Raw genomic sequence first — 20,226 nt, forward strand, 5'->3', positions numbered from 1 at the left:
GATACAGGCTCCCAGCAAAAAAGGGTCGCTAAAAAATAGTAATAAAGTTCTTTGTGGATTTCTTTTATCTTATCTTGTCCAGGAGGAATAAACTTTTTAATGATGTTGTTTTGTCCATACATGCATTTTTTCGAATTTCCCGGTCAAAGGGAAACCTGCTTTGATGTGGCATACATTTGGACATTTGAATAAGGCGCTATCCGGACAACTAACAGTATATATTCTGTTGATCTCCTACATCAGCCATAAATCGTACTAACATACGAAATATTTTGTAATACAAAAAAAATTTACAACGGTTAAGACAATATCTTTGGGTATAGTTTTCGGAAGCACACTATAAGTATAGAGGGATTTTTTGAACATTAAAAAACTGTTTGGAAATGAAAGAAAGTGATAAAACTATTTGGTTTTTCTTAAAGTGTTTTATTAAGTATGCAAAGCATTTACGACGATCTTAACACTATGGTAGTTACAGAGAGAATGAGAATAAAAAAAATAAAGTAGATAATAAGAAAAACATTCGTGTTGCATAGAGATGCCATATCATTTCATCACTCCTCCTCAACAAGAATGTTCCAAAGAAATGTCCACTTAGGGTTTAAGATTCATTGAAGTAACAAAATCATTATGTTTAATGCGCGATAAGTTCTTGGTCAAGACATCGGCAATCATATCGGCACTGGGGCAGTATGTTAACTTCACCTTTTTGTCATATATCAAGTCTCGAATATGATGGAAGCGTATGTCAATGTGTTTCGACCGCTTGTGGTATACTGGATTTTCAGCCAACTTTTGTGCGCCTTGGTTGTCAATGTGTAATGTGGTGGGTTCACCATCAATATAGCCCACCTCCGCCAAAAGCATTTTCAAATATACCGCTTCCTTGGATGCTTCGGAGACTGCCATATATTCGGCCTCAGTGCTACTCAATGCGACCGACTTTTGCTTCCTAGACTCCCAAGATATTGGACAATCTCCGAAGAAAAAGATAAAACCCATGTACGATTTTCTATCTTTTAAATCTCCTGCCCAATCAGCATCTACATATCCATGTAATTTAAATTCGTCGCAATCATAGTGTAACTTCAGGTCTATAGTACCAGCAAGGTATCTGAGAATATGCTTGAGATAGGTCAGGTGTTCCTTACGCGGATCAGAATTTCTCTGGGCCAGTTTTGATATGGAATGCAGTATATCAGGTCGTGTTGATATTGCCAGATACATTAAGGTACCAACTAATGATTGATATTGTGTCTGATCCACTTTCTCACTGTCGTCTTTACAGCTTATTTGGAATCCGGCCTCCAGTGGAACAGACAATGGCTTACAATTTTCCAGACCATGGTTTCTCAATACCTCTCGGATATACTGTCTCTGACTAAGCTTAATAGGTCCTGTCTCACCATGGCGCTCTATTTCCATACCCAAGAAATGGTTCAGTGGTCCTCTATCGGTGACCTCAAACACCTTTGACAGCTCCTCCTTGATCCGAAGGACTTGTAATTTATAGCAACTTCCAATAATAATATCGTCGACATAAACAGCGACCAAAACAAGTTTGTCCTCTGTTTTCGATATATAAAGGCACTTCTCGTTCTCACACGGAGTGAAACCCATCTTACGCAAAGTGTCATCAAGTTTAGCGTTCCACTCTCTTCCACTCTGTTTTAGCCCATAAATTGCCTTATGGAGACGTAGAACTTTATTAGGTGACTCTTTGCTCACGAAGCTTTGCGGTTGTTGCATATAAATTTCGTCCTGAAGATCACCATTCAAATAGGCTGTGCTTATGTCTATCTGGTGAAGGTACATCTTTTCCTTTACAGCAAAAGCCAATAAGAGCCGAATCGTAGAATAGCGTACTACTGGTGAAAATGTCTCATGGAAATCGATGCCGTAACGTTGGTTGCAGCCTTTGGCTACAAGTCTTGCCTTGTATCTTTCGATCTTGCCACCCTTATCTCTTTTCAAAGCAAATACCCATTTACATGGTATTGCATAGTGACCATTTGGTAGGTCCACCAACGACCATGTATTATTTTTGCACAGGGATCGGTACTCATCTCTCATCGCATCCATCCAACAAGGACCATCTTCTCCCGTTATTGCCTCCTTTACTGTTTGTGGAATGCACTCACCTTTTAAAACAGCGATATTCGGTAATTCTGGCTCAACTGTGATTTGTCTCGTGTCATCAACTATATTCTGATCTTCACCGGAATCGTCCTCGCCGGCTGTATCATACTCTTCAAATCCTTCAAAATCACTCATCTCACCTGCTGTGCCTGTGCTACTATTTTCAGTGTTATGCATTGATGGACTTGGCAACACATTGTTAAAAAAGACAATCAATTCAACATTTTTGGTCGAATCATCAGTTTGTTCATTGTTTGGAAATTTCTTTGAGCTTATATTTTCATCAAAAAGTACGTCTCTGTGCTCCACTATTTTATTTTTTCTAGCATCGTACAACCGATAAGCTTTAGCACTTGTAGAGTAACCAACCATTATGTATTGGTCACCTTTGGCGTCAAATTTTGACCTCTTCTTAGATTTATCTAAAGCAACCGCACACGCCCCAAACGTTCTCATATGATGTACATTTGGCCTTTGGCCACTCCACGCTTCATATGGAGTTTGATTTTGAAGACATCTAGTCGGACACCTATTCCGAATGTATACGGCCGTATTTATTGCCTCTGCCCACAGTGATGGCGGAAGATTTGCGTGTACCATCATGGACCTGGCCATCTCAACGATTGTACGGTTCGCCCGTTCCGCCACACCATTTTGTTGTGGGGTGTGAGGAACCGTTAGTTGACGAACAATGCCCTCGCTCTCTAAATAGGCATTGAATTCTGAATTTATATATTCACGGCCATTGTCTGAGCGCAATGCCTTCACCTTACAACCTGTTTGTTTCTCCACTTGTGTTTTAAAAATTTTGAACTTGTCTAAAACTTCCGATTTAGACTTCAAAAAGTATACAAAGATTTTTCTTGACTTATCGTCGATGAAAATGAGAAAGTATTTGGATCCTCCAATTGAGCACACCCTAAACGGACCGCATACGTCGGTGTGAACTAGCTCCAACAGTTCTCTTGATTTTGTCTGTGTTTCATGTGGAAATGGAAGTACGTGAATTTTGCTCACCATACACGTTCTGCAATTGATATCATCTTCAGAATTCATCTTGATTCCATTTGCCATGTTTTTATTCCTTATTTCATCCAAGCTCTTGAAATTAAGATGCCCAAATCGGTTATGCCAAGTTGCCTTATCATTGTTGAGCACAAATGCCTTCTCATTAACGCCGTCGCAAACAAACATATTACCACTTCTTACTGCTTGCAAAACTATATCACCATCTGATTTCTTTACTGTCGCTCTCTGCTTGTCGAAACAAACTGTTAAGCCTCTGTCAACAGCTTTGCTTACAGATATAAAATTTCCTTTTAACTCCGGAGAGTAAAGCACATTTTCAAGAGTAATCTCATAATCGCCATTCACAAGCAAAACCTTTCCTTTTCCAATAGCCTTTATATGTTTGTCTCCGGCCAACGCAATGCTCTCATTATGCTCTTCAAAGCTTGTAAAATATTCACGGTCGCTGCACATGTGCGACGTAGCTCCGCTGTCGACATACCATTTCTCAATTTGTAACGGTGCACTCTCTGCTACTGCCAGCATGGTCATTGCCTGTGTCTTCTTCTTATTGATTCTCTTCTCACATACGTTTGCAAAATGACCTGTTATGCCGCACACGAAACACTTCCCTTTAAAGTTCTTCTTATCCGATTTTCCTTTGGCCTCATTCGCTTTAACATTTCTGACAGAAAATGCGTGCTCTGTTGAAGTGTCTTCCATTTTTTCCTTTCGTCTCTTTCCCTCTTCTAGCAGCTTTTGCTTGAGCGAAGTGAAACTTGGCAAAAAATCACGTGTTTCCATCGCTACAACAAAGTTATCAAATTCCTTTGGAAGACTAGACATAAGCATTATTGTGAGTAGCTCCTCCTGGATCTCAATACCAGTTTCCTTAAGCTTTTCGAACACTTCCGAGAACTCATTAATATGCTGTACAATATTGCCGTCGTCCATCATCTTTAAATTGATAAGTTTTTTGTACAGAGACACTTTCTGCAATGGCCCTCTTGGCATGTACACTTCTTCCAATTTCTTCCAGGCTTCATGCGATGTCACACAATTTCTAATATATGCCAATTGCGTTGGTTTCACACTTAAAAATATAGATGCCAAGGCCTTTTCGTCGTCGGACTCCCATTTGGCTATTGCAGCTTCATTTCCTTCTCTTTTTATTGTACCGTTAGTAATTTTCCAATAGCCACTATGAATTAAAACACTTCGCATCTGCACAGACCAACTATCATAGTTGGCCTCATCCAATTTTTCAATCTGGACCACTGGAGCGCTCATTTTTTCGAATTTCCTTCTATTTAATTCAAAATTTAGACACTGGGCCCATAACCTGATAAAACTATTTGGTTTTTCTTAAAGTGTTTTATTAAGTATGCAAAGCATTTACGACGATCTTAACACTATGGTAGTTACAGAGAGAATGAGAATAAAAAAAATAAAGTAGATAATAAGAAAAACATTCGTGTTGCATAGAGATGCCATATCATTTCATCAGAAAGTTATTTCGATTTCACTATCGTAAAACGGGGTCACTATATCCACATATTCGGTCAATATTCCCAAAAGGGAAACACTATCGCCTAATACCTCATTCACATTACACTTGTAAAATCCACTTTAACTAGATTTTAACTGTCATTTGTCTTATAAATAATTCATTTAAAATCAATTTTTAATAGATTTCGAGCCTAATCTTTATAAGGTATAAGCTTGAAATTAAAATAACTATCTTAATAAAGGTTAGAATTTTCATATTTCATTAAAACATCCTTGCAATAATTATGAAATTTTGAAATCATGCAATTGCAAACGTGGGTTTCATAAGGTACGCGACATTTTACCTTTATAAGGTTTACTCAGTCTACCAGTCTATCGGAATGCCGGTTTACAGATATATGACAATCATAAATTAAGAAGAGCAACCTTCTTTTTAACAATTGGGAGCCCGTTAGAATCTGGGCTAGAACATACGACTATGTGTGTCCCACAAGTCAGCAACTACTACTTGGTACCATAGTCATTCACATTATACTTCCAAAAACCACTTTAACTAGATTTCAACAGTGATTTGCCACATAAAACCCTCTATTATATATAAACTATTAAAAAAAAATCCCGGGAATTCCCGCACTTATTTCCCGGGAAAGAAAAAATAGCAAATTCCCGGGATTTCCCCTACTTTTAATACTCTTGAAACATAGCATATTTTCTACTTGAAGTCGTGTCTGAATTTGGAAATTTAAGTTATCGTTAAAACGTTTATAAAGGTCTCTGATAGCACATGAAGGGAAAAGTCGAAAAAACGAAAAAGTTCAAAGTTGCCTCTTAGTATCAAGTATTCAGAACTCAAATTCAAAAGAGAAGTGTCTTAAATGCGCCCTTATATCAATTCTCCGTTTCTTTGGCTCGAAACCAGTACCAAAATCATTAGTGTAAAGACAAAATCTTTGGAACCAGACAAACTTTTTTCCATAGCAACAAGATAAGAACTTCAGATATAAACGATGATTGTATTAACAAGATATAAGTTGTAACAACCTATAAGTAGAGGTGTGCACGTGAGTAATAGTTTACTCACGCACACTCATGACGGAAAAATCTTACTCACGCACGATATTGTTTGATAGGACTCACGCACACGCACATTCACGAAAAGAAAATGTTTACTCACGCGCACTCACGCAAGAAAATTTCTGATTCACGAAAAATATCGTGACTCACGAATAGTTTTATGAGTAGTTTACCTTAGCGACGTGTCTGAAATCATGAGCATTATTAAAATCGAGAGCGTTATTACACTCTTAACATCCCAGGTATCACTAAAATTGTAAATGAGTTAATCTCTTAAGCGTTTTATGTTAGTTAGCAGGATTATTTTCGTGAGCGTAATTCTTTACTCACGCACACTCACGAAATATTATTTTCGTGACTCACGCACGAAATTTAGGTTTGTTAATCACGCTCACGCACACTCACGCCGTTGCCACGAGTCACGACAATTTCGTGTCACGTGCACACCTCTACCTATAAGTACTTGGGAGTTCACTTGGACAGCAACTTCAACTCATCGGGAACAAATGCAGGACAAAATCCGGAAGTCAGCATACGCATTATATCATCTGAGCCTATGCTCCCTCTTCTATGTCCTTAAGTAAGCCTACTTTGCTCTGACCGAACCCTACATCAGACATGACATTACAGCATGGGGTAATAGCGTAAGTAGCAGAAAACTCCAAGTATCGAAATATAGAATCGTGACCAAACCAACCTCAAGGGAGCCACCGTGGTGCAATGGTTAGCATGCCCGCCTTCCATAAACAAGGTCGTGGGTTCGATTCCTGCTTCGACCGAACACCAAAAAGTTTTTCACCTCAGTAATACTGGTGACATTTCTGAGGGTTTTTAAACTTCTCTAAGTAGTTTCACTGCAATGTGGAACGCCGAACTCGGCTATAAAAGGGGGTCCCTTGTCATTGAGCTTAACATGGAATCGGGCAGCACTCAGTGATAAGAGAGAAGTTCACCAATGTAGTATCACAATGGACTGACTAGTCTAAGTGAGCCTGATACATCGGGCTGCCACCTAACCTAACCTAACCAACCTCAAACACAAACTACAGACAATACTAACATTAGACAAACAGCAGAAAAACTCTTCAAGAAGTCAACAAAATATAAGCCAGATTTATAGCGATCTTCAAATACTCTACATTAGTGGTCTCTACAGAACTGCAGAGTAGGAAGGTACAAAATCCCAAAATATATGAATAATTATGGGAAACCTTCACTAAAAGTCGCTCTACCCGAAACATTGATTTATTTGCCTATAAATTTGTTTAAAATTAAAAATAAGAAAGCTTGAAAAAGTTAAATTAAAAATTTCGTTGTAAATATGAAATGAACAATCTCATAAATTGGTACAAATACAGTAACTGTGATCTCGAACCTATAAGATACAAAGATTAATCTAAGATACAAAATACAAACAAGCCTTTTAGCTTCATGGGATCATGGAAATAAGAGGAATTGTAAATGATTATGTTTTATTAGTTAAGATAATGAAAAAATATGATCAGATCCAGAACAAAATCGAAACAAAACCGGACCAATTTTTCATATTCCTAAAAATTTTAAATTTTGAACACAAATGTATCATAACCATTTTTTTGAAAACGAACTTTTCTCACGCAAAAGAAAAAACTTAAAAGTTTAATAAATTTTCTTTGATTTGAATATAATATTGTATTTATTCGTTAGCACTTGTAATATATTTAACCCATTTAGCTCCGAGATTTAATATTAATATTTATAAAAAAATCATTCTCATAATTGATATCTAGGATTAGGATAAATATGCCTTTCAGTCAAGTTTGCACTTATGTTTATTATATAATTTATATAATAACTCCTCATGATTATTTTTTAATTATTTTAAAAAGTACGCAAAATTGGTGGAGGGAGTGTTTTTGAGGGAAAGATTTTTATTTGCAGAAAGATGACTGCAATTCATATAAAAATTTATTAAACATTTGTCTATTTCATAAACATTAAAAAAAAACTGATTTTTTAACGTAAAATCGAACAGTAGAGCGAAAAAGGTAAAAAATTAACTAAAATTAAATTTTCTTTTATCGAAATTTACGGGACGTAGCTTTGCTGAGAAGATGACAAAGACCTCAAGAAGATCGGGTTGAATTTATTTTAATATTCTATCATAGAACAAAAACCAGAATATTACTTAAAATGCTTGGTTGGAAAAGAACTATGTTTTCAATGTTTTCTCCAACCAAACAAGTTTTAAGAAAGCATAATAGAATTATCTATGTTCTAAAATGCTTGGAACTCTTTAGCATGAAAAATTTGTACACAGTTTTTGTGATTGTTTGTAAATTTTATTTCATCGTAATTAGAGCTGCATTTGCCAAAACTTTCCATAATCATCATTACATAGTTACAACAATTTAAGCTGAATCTTTCTCTTTTTATTCATCCAATATAAAAAATATGAAAGTAAAGTTGTTATACGAATACAATTTATTGACCTAATAAGTTTCCGAGCAACAGAAAGGGCTGGAAGGGGGACTGAACTGTGCGATTTTATAAAACAATCATAACCCATTTATAACCCAAATATTCTGGAGTGTATATCGTAATGTATTTAAGCTATTTTTATTTTTTTAAATATATTTTTTTTTTAAATGAGCAGTTAGAAATAGTCAAAATATGTCGATTAAATAAATTTTAATAAAAAAGGTAATATAACGAAGCAAGAGATTGTTACACCGTAAGCAGTATGACATATACAGTAATAGAACTAAATCGGCACAGAAACAACTATTCTTTGTCCTGCAACATCTTCATAGTTTTCGTAAAAATCAACGGGTGATGTTACGCTCAATGATGACTTACCAGGTACACTAACGAAAAACGAAGACGATGAAAGTAGGGAGCATACGGCCTTCGAGAAAAATAGTCATATGAGGCATTTGGTTAGACATTAATTTGATTGTCATCAAGTGTCACCACCGTGGTGCAATGGTTAGCATGCCTGCCTTGCATACACAAGGTCGTGGGTTCGATTCCTGCTACGACCGAACACCAAAAAGTTTTTCAGCGGTGGATTATCCCACCTCAGTTATGCTGGTGACATTTCTGAGGGTTTCAAAGTGGTTTCACTGGAATGTGGAACGCCGTTCGGACTCGGCTATAAAAAGGAGGTCCCTTGTCATTGAGGTTAACATGGAATCGGGCAGCACTCAGTGATAAGAGAGAAGTTCACCACTGTGGTATCACAATGGACTGAATGGTCTAAGTGAACCTGATACATCGGGCTGCCACATAACCTAACCTAAGTGTCATTATTCTTTCCATACAAATTTCGATATTTAAATTTTCCATAGTCCGGTAATGTACTTTTAACATAGAAGTGCATTTCAAACAAATAAAGGACAATAATTAAAATATTTAATTTTACGCAACTAATCAGTTTCATAAGCTGTGTCTGATTTTTCTCAGTGAACTTTTAAACACGACCCCTCGGCACTAAACCTAATACAATAATTGCAATGAATTTTAAAAATTTAGATTAGTTGTAACTGCAGTTTAGTGTAACCAACAATATGATATTCAGTATATTGCTTTTTCCAATCATGAATTCTTAACAAATGTGGACACTGAATGTGAAGGAGCACTCGATTAGAATTATGAAAATTTTGTGTATTAAGTTGAGTTCTAAGTTCGAGCTTAGCCGCTAAAATCAAATATAAATCAGTAAGAGTATAAAATTAAACCTCTTTGATGCAAATTTTAACACAACTTGATGGGGAATAGACCAAATCAAATGTTTATAAAGTTTATATTCTTTAAAATGGATTATTAAAGAAAAGTAATTGTGAAAAATGGCGATTTTAGCATCTAAACTCGAACTTAATACCAACCTTTACCGGCAAATTCAGTGGAAATCAACTCCAATGAAGCTATTAACAGTTTCGACAGAATGCACGAACAATTTGTTTTGTAGATGTTTAAATTGAAACAGAAATGAGTAATGCGCCAAATTTCTATAAGAGCGAAGAAAATAATAAACATTGAAACCCTAGAACTAGTGTTATCACAAATTAGATCAAAAACAAAGCATTTTCACATCGATATAAGAATTGCTTGAAATTTTCTGTACGTAATACTTTTCTCCTATTTGTTCTTTATTCATCACTTTTCAAATGTTACAATTTCTTCAACACACATGAGATAGAAGTTCGGCTACATATATTCCTGTTTTATAGACAAATCAATATTCTAAATACGCAAATGAATGAAATACATACTTTCACCGTTGAATATGTTAATATTTTAGGAAATGGTATTATATGTCTTCATCCACCAAGTAGAAATCGTATCATTTTATATAGATACCCATTTATAACGAAAATAGCACAGATTTACACAAATTCACTTCTACGGACATCTTGACGAGTAATTTGAATGAACGCAGGCACTATAAAACACGAGGAGTTCCAATGGATACAACACTATGCCAAGCGAACAATTTGCATTAGTATATAGTAATTCCACCGAACTATTAGCGCAAAAATATCATATATTTAAATACAAATGTTTGAAAGAACTTATGAAGCGTGTGTTGTTTGTGTACTTTCTTCGGAATGTTTTCACATATGTTCAAGCAACGCGAATAACAAGCGTAGCAATAATTACAGACGAATTGTTAGCAATGAGAAGGATATGGAAACACTTGGTAATGAAACAATTAAAAACCCCTGATAGAAAATGTAAAGGTACTAATACACTCCCAGCAGAAGCAGTCGATTGGTTGGTTACCAACACTTTGTGATTTCCAGCAATAAGTATTATGTTTAGTTTTGAAGCTAAAAACCAGTACATATGTTCTGTAATTTTCACTTTAATAATTTACTCACATGGTATATCAAAAATGAAACAGAAACAAGAGGAATTTAAAAAAATCGTTTCTCCCATTGAAATGTTTTTGTAACTTTGTGATTCGAGAAAATGCTGGCAAGAAGCCTTGTGAGACCCAAAACATTGTGTTTTTAATAAATATTTTTCTTTGAAAATTGATAAGTATTCTGAAGTAATGCTATGTTCCCACCGACTCGTTTTCCTTATTCGTTTTTCCAAAACATTTCACCGTTCACACCGGGTTGAGATGTTTTAGTTTGACAGTTACCATGGAAACTAGAAATTCACATATATGCAACCTATGTCTAAATAATTAACGCGAGCGCAAAAGGCCGGTATGCACCTCTAGCGAAAAATTTCATTCCCATAAGAAATGCATTGCTATTATGCTAACGAATTTTTCGGTAGCGTTCAATCAAACATAAATCAGTAAGAGTATAAAATTAAACCTCTTTGATGCAAATTTTAACACAAATTGATGGGGAATAGACCAAATCAAATGTTCATAAAGTTTATATTCTTTAAAATGGATTATTAAAGAAAAATAATTGTGAAAAATGGCGATTTTAGCATCTAAAGGTGAGTACTAAGTTCGAGTTTTTTCACTAAAGGCCGGTATGCACCTCTAGCGAAAAATTTCATTCCCATAAGAAATGCATTGCTATTTATGCTAACGAAATTTTCGGTAGCGTTCAATTTCGTAAGCTGGTACGCACCTCTAATGAAAATAACAGGGTTGTCAAAAGCATATTTTGGCAGCAAACATTTAATTTATTACAATCATTGTGTGCGTAAAAGTTTTAAAATATCTGTAAATAATAAACAATGTATTTGAGGAATATTTGGAACATATATTAACAATTTTTAAAAGCGATTTGCTGGTTTAAAATTTGTTTACACAGCCCTGTTTTTTTGTTGTAGACTTAAATACATTTTTGCTACCGAAAATTTCGCTAGAGGTGCATACCGGCCTTAAAGTGAAAACTAAATCAGTAAAAAAAGGCATAAAATTATACATATTTGTTGCATATTTTATTATAACTTGATGGGGAATAGCCCAAAGCAAGTTTTCACAAAGTTTGTATTCCTTAAAAAGTATTATTAAAGAAAAGTAATCGTGAAAAAATGGCGATTTTAGCGGCTAAACTCGAACTTAATACTCACCTTAAAGGTGGGTCTTCATATATATTTTTGTACTTTTAATTTAGTGTTTTGGTGAAAAACTCTAACATAGTACTCACCTTAAACTCGAACTTAATACCAACCTTTGGGTAGATACTATGTTCGGTTTTCGAGTTGAAAACCACTTTATTTTCGCGATTACTTTTCCTTAAATAACCAAAATTATAAATGAAAACAAACTTATTCCTGTAAAGTCTTGCCGAAATCTAGTGGAACAAGAAACTACGCATCAATTGAGTTTGTCGGCATTATATTGAACTGTTTTAATAAAGTAACCACGAAAATTTCAACACGAAAAGCGAACATAGTACTTACCTTTTACCGGAAAATTCAGTGGAAATCAATTCCAATGAAGATATTAACAGTTTCGACAGAATGCACGAACAATTTGTATTGTATTTGTTGTGTTTAAATTGAAACAGAAATGAGTAATGCGCCAAATTTCTATAAGAGCGAAGAAAATAATAAACATTGAAAACCTAGAACTAGTGTTCTCACAAATTAGATCAAAAACAAAGCATTTTCACATCGATATAAGAATTGCTTGAAATTTTCTGTACGTAATACCGCCCGGTATGCACCTCTGCGTAAAAGTTTTAAAAGGTCTGTAAATAATAAACAATTTATTTGAGGAATATTTGGAACATATATTAGCAATTTTTTAAAGCGATTAGCTGGTTTAAAATTTGTGTACACAGCCCTGTTTTTTTTTTTTTTTTTTTTTTGTAGACTTAAATAAATTTTTGCTACCGAAAATTTCGCTAGAGGTGCTTACCGGCCTTTAGGATAGAGGTGCATAGGTTAGGTTAGGTTATGTGGCAGCCCGATGTATCAGGCTCACTTAGACTATTCAGTCCATTGTGATACCACAGTGATGAACTTCTCTCTTATCATTGAGTGCTGCCCGATTCCTTGTCATTGAGTTTAACATGGAATCGGGCAGCACTCAATGATAAGAGAGAAGTTCATCACTGTGGTATCACAATGGACTGAATAGTCTAAGTGAGCCTGATACATCGGGCTGCCACATAACCTAACCTAACCTATGCACCTCTATCCTAAAGGCCGGTAAGCACCTCTAGCGAAATTTTCGGTAGCAAAAATTTATTTAAGTCTACAACAAAAAAAAAACAGGGCTGTGTACACAAATTTTAAACCAGCTAATCGCTTTAAAAAATTGCTAATATATGTTCCAAATATTCCTCAAATAAATTGTTTATTATTTACAGACCTTTTAAAACTTTTACGCACACAATGATTGTAATAAATTAAATGTTTGCTGCCAAAATATGCTTTTGACAACCCTTTTATTTTCATTAGAGGTGCGTACCAGCTTACGAAATTGAACGCTACCGAAAATCCCGTTAGCATAAATAGCAATGCATTTCTTATGGGAATGGAATTTTTCGCTAGAGGTGCGAAAAATTTTTCTATGAATTTTGTATAATTCATTTTCATCAAAATAAAATATATAACAATACACTACTCTAAATAATACACTACAATACCAATTGATAAATAATAATCTTATTAAACATATCAACAAATAAGAACAAAAAAGAAACAAACAACAAAACTTTAAATATCTTAAACATCATTAGTAAACACTTTTGCATTGATAATTCGATTTCCTTCCTTTTGGTGTCATAAAACAGCATTAAAATTTATTAACATGCGGGCAATTTGAAATTAGGAACGTACTGGACCGCGTGTTAGAATTGATTTCCAGCAGAAGGAATTCACAAAATATCAATTTTAAACTGTTAATAGCATATGAATTAAACTGACGATGTGATGCACATTTTCATCCAGAAGTTGTTGATTTCAACAATTTGTTGTTTTTAACAATTTTAATTGGTTGCACTTGTAATGTTTCTGGAAACTTTTTCTTGTCGATAAGCCCCTCATTTTTCATTGGTCAGCTTCTTAATGTTTGCAAGAATGTAGCATCCAAAGATCTTAGTTTTCTGCAAAGAGATTTAAATTTAGTGACTTCTCTAAAGTGTCGATTTAATTTTTCATATTGACGTACCAATTATTATAAACTATTTGAAGCAGTTCCAGTTAATTGTCCACCATTTTTTCATCGGTCAGCTTTTTAATGTTTTCAAGAACGTAGAATCCATAATTTTAGTTTTCTGCAAAGAGATATACATTTAGTGATTTCCTTAAAGTTTTATTTCATTTTTTATTTTCACTTACCTATTTTTATAAACTATTTGGTTATTTGTCTAAAATTTTCAATTTTTTTAATTTCTTGCAATTGACCACGAACTTCGTTGCACAAATAAGTATTGAAAACCACATGGTTTTTTCGTTGCATTTTAGGGTAGTGTTTTGTCAAAGTTTTCTCATATTATCTTCAACATCTTTTCAAAGATTTCGTCAACATTTTGTCCCAATAAACACAAGATGAGCATTTTTCAAATGCAACAACTTTTCAGTTTGAGAGTAAATATAATTTTCAACATAAATTCAACTTGACTTGAAATAGCTTATCTTCAATACATCTTCAAATTGTTTGTGAATTACTTCCAATTTGCCAACATGTTGACGAACTCTTTGAAAAGGTGTTGAAGATAATATGAGAAAACTTTGACAAAACACTACCCTAAAATGCAACGAAAAAACCATCCCAATAAACACAAACGTTTGAAAAATGCTAAATTTCAACAATTTTTCAAACATTTTTTCAAAGGATTAGGGTAATATTCAAGTTGAGAAATTGTTGAGAAAATCGCGATCTCAACAAAAAACAGACATTAAACTCAACAATGAAATTCAACACATTAGCAATAATATCTCAAGTGTTATCCTCAAATTGAAATGCATCGCTACTCAATAATTTGTCAAACAATTTTCGATGCGTGTCAAATTCAAAATTAACATCGTTGCAAATACTTTTCAACCTAAATTTGTATGAATGATATCCCCACTTCAAATTGAAAGTCAAAGCCAAAATTCTATGAATTTTGTATAATTTATTCATTTTCATCAAAATAAAATATATAATAATACACTACACTACAATACCAATTGATAAATAATAACCTTATTAACATATCAACATATAAGAACAAAAAAAAAAAACAAACAACAAAACTTTTAATATCTTAAACATTATTAGTAAACACTTTTGCATTGATAATTCGATTTCCTTCCTTTTGGTGTCATAAAACAACATTAAAATTTATTAACATGCGGGCAATTTGAAATTAGGAACTTACTGGGCCGCGTGTTAGAATTGATTTCCAGCAGAAGGAATTCACAAAATATCCATTTTAAACTGATAATAGCATATGAATTAAACTGACGATGTGATGCACATTTTCATCCAGAAGTTGATGATTTCAACAATTTGTTGTTTTTAACAATTTTAATTGGTTGCACTTGTAATGTTTCTGGAAACTTTTTATTGTCGATAAGTCACTCATTTTTCATTGGTCAGCTTCTTAATGTTTGCAAGAATGTAGCATCCAAAGATTTTAGTTTTCTGCAAAGAGATTTAAATTTAGTGACTTCTCTAAAGTGTTGATTTAATTTTTCATATTGACGTACCAATTATTATAAACTATTCGAAGCAGTTCCAGTTAATTGTCCACCATTTTTTCATCGGTCAGCTTTTTAATGTTTTCAAGAACGTAGAATCCATAATTATATTTTTCTGCAAAGAGATATACATTTAGTGACTTCCTTAAAGTTTTATTTAATTTTTTTTTATTTTCACTTACCTATTTTTATAAACTATTTATTTGGTTATTTGTCTAAAATTTTCCATTTCTTTTATTTCTTGCAATTGACCACGAACTTCGTTGCACAAATAAGTATTGAAAACCACATGTTTTTTTCGTTGCATTTTAGGGTAGTGTTTTGTTAAAGTTTTCTCATACTATCTTCAACACCTTTTCAAAGATTTCGTCAACATTTTGGCAAATTGGAAGTAATTCGCAAACAATTTGAAGATGTATTGAAGATATAGCTATTTCAGGTCAAGTTGAATTTATGTTGAAAATTATATTTACCCTCAAACTGAAAAATTGTTGCATTTGAAAAACGCTCATCCTGTGTATATTGGGATGTGGTCAGCGTTGTTTCACAAAAAACCGCTAGATTTGTCCAAAAAACTAGCCAAAACAAGCTAAAAAATTTTAAAAAATAGCTAGAAAAAAGGCTAAAATTTTTTGTATCAAAAGTCACATTTTTGATTGAAATTTAACAAACTTAAAGGCTTTATTTCACTTAAAATGCATATTATTTTAATTGTATTCATTTTAATTCAATTTCTGTGAGACTGTAAGAAAATTTAAGTCATACATACATTTTGATTACTATCACAAATTTTTACTGGAAGTAAACTTGCAATTGCCAGCTGGTTAATCATCAACAAGTCCAATGTGCGATATATTGCATAATGTCACATAAAACAGCATTAGAAAATATCAATATATTTCGTTTTAACTGAATTAATGATAAATTCGTGAACGTGTACACTTCTCCTAATTTTACCCAAGAGAATAAAACCCATTCTAACTGTCTTTCAAGTTTATATTGAATAACTTTTATTCGAAAAATTCCCATACAAACCTATTGTTGTCCAATTTTCGTAAATGTAAATCTATTCCATTAATATATAGCAGATTTGTTTTGATCCTATCACTACGAATTTTTTCATTGCGTTTTTTGATGTTAAAAAAAAATAATACCACATTCAAAACTTTATTTCCTTAATTATTTCTATGTTCGGTTCCAAAGATTTTGTACACTAATGATTTTGGTATTGATTCCGAGTCAAATTTGAATTTAAATATTCGTTTTTTTTCAGCTTTTTCTTCATGAGCTATCACAGTGCTTTAAAAACGTGCTAACGACAACTTAAATTTCCAAATTCAGACTCGACTTTAAGGTAGGTACTATGTTCGGTTTCCGAAGCGAAATCCCATACAAAACCAAAAATGCGAAAAACTACCGAAATATTTTTTCATTTATGGTACTTTGTTTTTTTTCGAGTTGAAAAACTGACATAAAGTGCATAGTCCCTAATTAGGTCGGCTTTAAATCCTTCCATATGTTGAGATTAGTTAGTTTCAAAACATGGCGCCATTTGTAATTTAAGAAATAATTGATTTATTCAAATGATTTGTGTTAAATTAGAATACAAAAGTGGTTCGCGTTGTTATTTAAAAATGCAATTCGATTGACGAAATAAAAATAACGGAGTGCTATATGTATATAACATATATAACAGCTTCTGGTTCTGTAGCCGTTTCTGCCACAGTAGCATCTGCCCTCACATCCCTGACTACATCAGCTACAGTGAACAACTCCAACATAGCACCCACAACACCTGCCACGACCACAGTGGCTGTGACCGCAAATATTGTATTGCAACAACCAAATACAACGGCCGCCCAAGTAGTGAGTGGTCCCATTGGGGTGGCAGCAAATACTCCAACATTAGCCACTATTACTAATTCTTCAAATGCAATATCGACTGTTGCTGCCGTTAGTAATACAAATGCAATACTAATGCAATGGTGGTTTCACAATCATCCACAATAGTATCACCAGCAGCTGGATCGAATGTTGTTGTTCCCACACGCTCACAAAAAATCGCTTCTGTAACATATACTCCCAAACATATTTTGCTTCAATCATATACATTTTTGGGTATTGCCCAAACATTTATATGTTTGATCTCTTCCAATATATAATATGTTTGAAAGCATATTGGTCTAAACAATATATGTTTGGGTAGTCTAAGTTCCAAACATTTTGTATTTTTGCATCAAAATTCAATAATGTTGTCTTCCAAAAAACAATATGTTATTATGTGAACATATAATATGTTTGGAAGCATTTTGCACCCAACAATATTATATGCTTAAAAAAATTCTCCCAAACAATATTGTGCTCAAAATTTTATTTATTTATTTATTTATATATTTACAATCATAATGAATTATGAAAATAAACAGGTAATATAGGTGCTAACAACATAGGTTTTCGACCCGAATGCTCAAAATTTTGTTTCTGCCCAATTGTATATTCCCCCACATCTTTCTCACTTCCACGAGATTTTTTAGTTCTTAGCACCTTTTTCTGTAATACAAACATTGTAGAAGAAATTATCCAATTGTATGATTTTTTTTATTTTAATTTTACCTTTTGCCGGACGGGGATTCGAACAGCGGACCACACAGTTTGTAAGGATCAAAGAAGTAGCTGATCAATTGCCCAAGGAAAAATAAAATTTTAATTGTGTAATAACAAGCAACAACCACCAACTTAATTCAATATCGCTCCCTGTTAAATAGCGCTCCAAGCTACTAAACACATATATGTTTATAGGCTATTTTTAAATTATTATATGTTTGCATCCAAGCATATTATATTTACAAACATTTTATGTCCCAAACATAATATGTTCTAACATATTAACATATATGTCCCAAACATGTTATGCTAGTTTATGAACATTATATGCTTGCACTCAAAAATATTGTGTTTAAAAAATTGTGTTCCAAACATATAATGTTTATAGCCAAACATATGAAAAACAGTCTTTTTCATCCGTGCACCATTACAATGGCTTTAGCAGGAGCTACCGTGGGACTTAAGTCTGGTCCAGATATTACAATGACATTGAACCGTATAAATACGGCAGAGAATGAAGTTGATGTGGAGGAATGTTTACCAGGTGATGTTAAATTGGATTTTGCTGGCGAAGAAGTGGCTGGGTGAAATTTTACCCCTAAGGAATGTCTTCTAGGAGTTTCCAATCGGCGACCGATGCCCGTTGGAAACTCCGCCTATTACAACAGTACCATCATCGCTTCAGCCATCAGCAACAATAGCATTCCATCAGCGTCATATTGTAGAGATACAACCAGGCCACCATTTATCATCATCCCCTGCTAATTTAGAATTGACTAATGTTATGCAACATAATGTTTGCACAGAACACGAAGAAGTAGAAGAAGTTAATTGTCATAATACTGCAGATGTAATCGATGAAGATTTCTTTTTTAAAATATGCTTAAAAACGATTTCGTCTTATCTCTGTAAACCCAGTGCTTCTACATTCAACACCCATTTTTTACAAAGAAATGAATTGTATTTTTTTTTATTATTTTACCGCTCCTCGTAATTGCTCCCTTTTCTATTTGTTAAGCGAGCTCGTTTTTTGTGTGTAAGAGGCGTAAATGAATGAGAACTGAACAAAAGAAATGTTAATGCAATTTTAATTTTTAATGGAAACAACATGAGAAATGATAATTAAAAATTCTTAAATATAACAATATTAATGAAAGAAAGCTGATAATCCAGAAAAGAAAACATTGTGTTCTAGGGTCTTTAATTAGTGTATAAATGTACAAATTAATAAAAAATCATAATAAAATTATAATCGAACTTGTCTTATTTTTATATACCGGGGTATAGGTAATTGGGTGGTCTTATACTTTTTAATATAAAATTAGTAAATTTTTCTGAACAAAGTTATATCCAAAATAAATGTTTATAGCAAATAATTAAATAATTTTTATTTTTCTTGTATTCATCATTTGCCCAAAATGATTGCGATATACTGGAATGAAACGATAGCGGCATTCTTGCATTTTATCAATTCAAAACACTGGTTGAATTTCATAACGTGACTGAAATAGTTATTGGAACTTATACATTGGGAGAGTATAACATCCTTCAGTAAACCAGCCAATTGCTTCTCAATGTATTAATTTCAGTCAACGAAGAGTCTGGTATAGAACACTAACATCCCTTTGTGACGAAAAATAAGTCGGGAACAGTGACTTTGGCTTAGGAACTACCCTTGAACTTGAGTTATGGGCTTAAGTTGGTTGTTCCCCCCGATGTAACAACATTGGCAAATGAAATGGCGTTATTATCCTTTGTGGGAACTGTGGTGGTGACCACTGGAGTTGAAATTGCTAGTGAGGCGGCAACAGCATGTGCATAAGTACACTCTTGTCCACTGTTAATGCAATGCGATTATGTAGATATTGTGGACACCAACGAATTAAGTTTGTTGCTGAACGAATTATGAACCCATTGCTGCGGATGATGTAAAAGATTGCATAACACCGGAATTATATGTTTTTTTGATGTGCGTTACAAATTGACGGTATCCATTTGGAAAAGCTGAAAAAGACAATGTACCACATGTTGTAAAAGCTGTTGCAGAATGTGGTAAGACACCGGCTGGAGCTTTATTCTTAACAATTATTAGTGTGCAGTGCTGTATGAGATTTTTTTGCAAAACAATCCAAAAACTGGTAGAAAAACACTTTTCAAAACAATTATCATGAATGCGTGTATGTAAACAATCAGCTGCTGCGTATGTATAAGTAAAAATAGTATGACATTTGGCGATGTTGTCAATTAAATTGCGGAGAAATAAACGCGGAATAGCTCCTAAATAGCTGTTTTCTTCGT

General features: G+C 33.7%; 1 protein-coding gene and 1 long non-coding RNA gene across 2 annotated transcripts in view; both read right to left on the reverse strand.

The window, feature by feature from the left end:
- LOC142237895 (protein pangolin, isoforms A/H/I/S-like) overlaps positions 1–10,117 on the reverse strand; it is a 191,284-nt gene extending 181,167 nt beyond the window's left edge. The window contains exon 1 of the mRNA XM_075309351.1: positions 9,984–10,117. The gene's annotated coding sequence lies outside the window, so the exon portion shown is untranslated. The remainder of the gene's footprint in view (positions 1–9,983) is intronic.
- Positions 10,118–13,245: 3,128 nt separating this feature from the next.
- Positions 13,246–13,991, reverse strand: LOC142241799 (uncharacterized). Its single transcript, XR_012723814.1, has 2 exons — positions 13,808–13,991; positions 13,246–13,742 (listed from the first exon to the last, which is right to left on the reverse strand). It is a non-coding gene; the product is annotated as an uncharacterized LOC142241799 (long non-coding RNA).
- Between the last annotated feature and the right edge of the window lie 6,235 nt (positions 13,992–20,226).

Source organism: Haematobia irritans, chromosome 5 (assembly GCF_050003625.1).
Source record: "Haematobia irritans isolate KBUSLIRL chromosome 5, ASM5000362v1, whole genome shotgun sequence".
Lineage (NCBI taxonomy): Eukaryota > Metazoa > Arthropoda > Insecta > Diptera > Muscidae > Haematobia > Haematobia irritans.